Consider the following 5,000-nt stretch of genomic DNA (forward strand, 5'->3'; position numbering starts at 1 on the left):
AACCGCTGGGGCGACCGAGCAGCAGACGGCGTCGCGGCGCCGAGCGCCGGGCGGCGGCGCATCCTCAGCGCACAAAGTCCTCAATCGGACCAGCACACTGCAGATGGCCACCGCGCTTCGCACCGGGCCCGCGAGGACCTACTTTGGCCGCAAGGCGCCGCGAGCAGGGGGCGCCGGCGCGCAGCTGCGCCGCCTGCCGCGTCCGTCGGCCGGCGCGCCTGCCACCGGCCGCCCCCACCAGCCGGCTGTAGCGCGTGCGCCCACGCACCGCGCTGCCAGCACGCCGGGCGGCCCCCCCTCACCGGCCGGGGACGGTCCCACCCAGCCACCGCCGCGTATCGCCTCACACCCAGATCCCCTTTCACGTTCGTGGGCATGGTGGGTCCCCTTTCACGTTCGTGGGCATGGTGGGTATCCCTGAAACAACCGGTTAATAGCTCGACCGATCGTCGCCAACACTGATTCACCTCTAGCGAGAACAACCGCACCACAACGGGTTACCGGTTGTTCATTTGCGTAACGTCACCAGCAAACGTACACGTCCATCGCCATTTGCAACGAGTATTGCATGCCTGTGTCAGGTGTCACAACACACTACGTCTGCCCACATAGACGCAACAACATGTGCACGCCTAGAGAACACGTGGAAGGTAGACCCCGTACGTATGCGGTGTCCATTGCGCGAACGACTGTCAGCCCGCCTCTGCAGCATGTCGCAGATGTGGAACGCGGTGCAACATGCTATCACGGTGTGTGAGAAGAGACGACTACGTCCGAATACACGCTCCACTACATCAACAGACTGCTCATGCTGATCGCCATCCAGGGCGTCCGTTCCTCCCACACGTCTGTATGGCGTACCACACTGCAATCCAGCTCTTATAGGGAGACGACACGTAGCTGCGTGCACAATATTTGGACTGTATGGTCCGCCGTTGCTAGGCGCTGTCGTCATACGGTCACATGGGCCACGATGTATCATTCAGTACATACGGAGCAATGTGCAGTACAGTTTGTGGGTTTTGCGTACATCGGCGGACAGGTGACAGGCCGTACCACAACGTAGGCTGAGTACGTCGGCATGCGAAGGGCATTGAACATGCCAACTTCTCACCGACCAGCTTGCGAAGGCAGGGGGGAAGGGGGGGGGCATGTACGTCCTGCTGCTATCCACACTACAGTGTATAGCAGGAGCATGTGGAAAGTCAGCAACACCTGCAAGGTGTTTAACATGACGCGATACACAGGGGACCGGGCAGTGCGAGTAGCGAACTATATTGCGAGGGTTGCGGTTAGGCAACACTACACTACTTTAACGGGTTGCATAACAATTACAGAGCAGGTTCAGCGACAACGTGCGTCAGGTTAAGGCGCAATATAGTTTAGGTTACGGCGCACTTTAGGTTAGGTTAAGGCACATTATAGGTTAGGTTAAGGCACAACATGGGTTACGTTAAGGCACAACATGGGTTACGTTAAGGCACAACATGGGTTAGGTTAAGGCACAACATGGGTTAGGTTAAGGCACAACATGGGTTAGGTTAAGGCACAACATGGGTTAGGTTAAGGCACAACATGGGTTAGGTTAAGGCACAACATGGGTTAGGTTAAGGCACAACATGGGTTAGGTTAAGGCACAACATGGGTTAGGTTAAGGCACAACATGGGTTAGGTTAAGGCACAACATGGGTTAGGTTAAGGCACAACATGGGTTAGGTTAAGGCACAACATGGGTTAGGTTAAGGCACAACATGGGTTAGGTTAAGGCACAACATGGGTTAGGTTAAGGCACAACATGGGTTAGGTTAAGGCACAACATGGGTTAGGTTAAGGCACAACATGGGTTAGGTTAAGGCACAACATGGGTTAGGTTAAGGCACAACATGGGTTAGGTTAAGGCACAACATGGGTTAGGTTAAGGCACAACATGGGTTAGGTTAAGGCACAACATGGGTTAGGTTAAGGCACAACATGGGTTAGGTTAAGGCACAACATGGGTTAGGTTAAGGCACAACATGGGTTAGGTTAAGGCACAACATGGGTTAGGTTAAGGCACAACATGGGTTAGGTTAAGGCACAACATGGGTTAGGTTAAGGCACAACATGGGTTAGGTTAAGGCACAACATGGGTTAGGTTAAGGCACAACATGGGTTAGGTTAAGGCACAACATGGGTTAGGTTAAGGCACAACATGGGTTAGGTTAAGGCACAACATGGGTTAGGTTAAGGCACAACATGGGTTAGGTTAAGGCACAACATGGGTTAGGTTAAGGCACAACATGGGTTAGGTTAAGGCACAACATGGGTTAGGTTAAGGCACAACATGGGTTAGGTTAAGGCACAACATGGGTTAGGTTAAGGCACACCATGGGTTAGGTTAAGGCACACCATGGGTTAGGTTAAGGCACAACATGGGTTAGGTTAAGGCACAACATGGGTTAGGTTAAGGCACAACATGGGTTAGGTTAAGGCACAACATGGGTTAGGTTAAGGCACAACGTAGGTTAGGTTAAGGCACAACGTAGGTTAGGTTAAGGCACAACGTAGGTTAGGTTAAGGCACAACATGGGTTAGGTTAAGGCACAACATGGGTTAGGTTAAGGCACAACATGGGTTAGGTTAAGGCACAACATGGGTTAGGTTAAGGCACAACATGGGTTACGTTACGGCACAACATGGGTTACGTTACGGCACAACATGGGTTATGTTACGGCACAACATGGGTTACGTTACGGCACAACATGGGTTACGTTACGGCACAACATGGGTTACGTTACGGCACAAATTAGGTTAGGTTACGGCACAAATTAGGTTAGGTTAAGGCACAAATTAGGTTAGGTTAAGGCACAAATTAGGTTAGGTTAAGGCACAAATTAGGTTAGGTTAAGGCACAAATTAGGTTAGGTTAAGGCACAAATTAGGTTAGGTTAAGGCACAAATTAGGTTAGGTTAAGGCACAAATTAGGTTAGGTTAAGGCACAAATTAGGTTAGGTTAAGGCACAAATTAGGTTAGGTTAAGGCACAAATTAGGTTAGGTTAAGGCACAAATTAGGTTAGGTTAAGGCACGATATAGGTTAGGTTAAGGCACGATATAGGTTAGGTTAAGGCACGATATAGGTTAGGTTAAGGCACGATATAGGTTAGGTTAAGGCACGATATAGGTTAGGTTAAGGCACGATATAGGTTAGGTTAAGGCACGATATAGGTTAGGTTAAGGCACGATATAGGTTAGGTTAAGGTACGATATAGGTTAGGTTAAGGTACGATATAGGTTAGGTTAAGGTACGATATAGGTTAGGTTAAGGTACGATATAGGTTAGGTTAAGGTACGATATAGGTTAGGTTAAGGTACGATATAGGTTAGGTTAAGGTACGATATAGGTTAGGTTAAGGTACGATATAGCGTAGGTTCAGATACACATTGTTGTAGGGAAAGGTGTATTGGGGGGGGGGCGGCAGGTTCGTTGATAGTGATTATCGTAATTGGATGCCTGCGGTATTATCCGATTTGTCACGTCAGGATGCACTTTTGGCTCATGACAGGCGGCGCTCCGATTCCATGGTTGTGGCAGATCTGTGTCTTTCATTCCTGCCATTGTTTGTGTGCTGTGACAGGAGGCAGTATTGTGATGTTGGGTGCACCACTGTGTAGGACATGTGTGGGTGTTCGTGGCTTAGCTGAGCAATGTGCGGATGTCGGAAGGGTGGGATATTGTGTTTTCTGGGTGGACCTCCCGGTCTGGTAATGATAGTGTGGATTGTGTCATGTGGCGGAGAGGATGCACTGGATGTTCTTCCATGCTGGTGGTTAGATATTGTGTGTGATAAGAGAGTAGTGTGTGATAAGAGTGTCTGGCTGACGTGTGGTTCTCATTGTGTGCAGAGTCTTTCAGCATGTATAGGGACGGTTGTATATATTATCTGTATTCTGATGGCTCTGCATCTATTACTAATCAGTGCCGTGTATACGGTTACTCTAGTTCCAGTCGAAACTGTTCTATCTCTGTACATTAGTGACACTGCGGCTCCACTATGTTGCCGCCCCTGTCGGCCGTTTCCCCCAGTGTATGGCTAATGATTATCAGCAATCAGTCTATTAGTCAATACCGGTAGTGTGACGACGTCAAATGTCCGGGATGGGGGAAGCTACACCCTTCCCGTGGGTCAGGGCCTAGAAAGACTCTTCCCACGCAGGAGACTCGGACTGTCGTTACTCTTCCGAGACATATATGTGCCCAGCGTTTTTTTGCGGCTGCGAGTGCAACGCCAGGAGGCTCGGACTGTCGTTACTCTTCCGAGATATATATTTGCCCAGCGTTTTTTGCGACTGCGAGTGCAACGCCCACGGGTGCCGACATGGATGGGGCGCTTCCTAGCTGATGGCTCAGCATGAGAATCCGTACAGTGAGCAATGCGATCGCGTCTGTAGCTTGTACGTGGTACAGCTCGCAGCTCATGAATAGGGACAGCGGGAATGTCGCATATTGGAAATATCTCTTCATGAAACGCATGTTATAGGTGTGAATTGCACCTTACGAGTGCGGGAAACGTCCGCCGTTCATCCGCTGGCGATGCGAGTTGGGCGGTTGGGGTGGGGCACGAACGGGTGCAGGTGGTGTGATTGCCGGTCCACGACTTCGTGCGGCAGAGGCACTGGCGTATGGGTGCTGTGGTCGACAGAGGCTGCATGCTTTGTGGGTGGCGTCGAAAGATGGGCACTGTGGGCCCATCGATGTCTTAGTCGGCTTGGCGTCCCATAGATGGCGGTATCGTCGTTGCAGGAGCTCATGCTGAGGGAGACCTACAGATGGCGGTATGTTTTGTGGTGCGCTCGACATGGCGGACGTAGTGTTGTCCGATTCGCATAGATGGCGATACTGTTTTGCCAGCATGGTTGGCGTAGTTCCGGCGGATCCCTGTAGGTGGAGGTGGCGATTCTGGCCTGGATGTCAATGTCGTTGCGTCACATTCCCATAGGTGGCGGTATGGTATCTTTAC

This window comes from Schistocerca serialis, unplaced genomic scaffold (genome assembly GCF_023864345.2).
Source record: "Schistocerca serialis cubense isolate TAMUIC-IGC-003099 unplaced genomic scaffold, iqSchSeri2.2 HiC_scaffold_1219, whole genome shotgun sequence".
NCBI lineage: Eukaryota > Metazoa > Arthropoda > Insecta > Orthoptera > Acrididae > Schistocerca > Schistocerca serialis.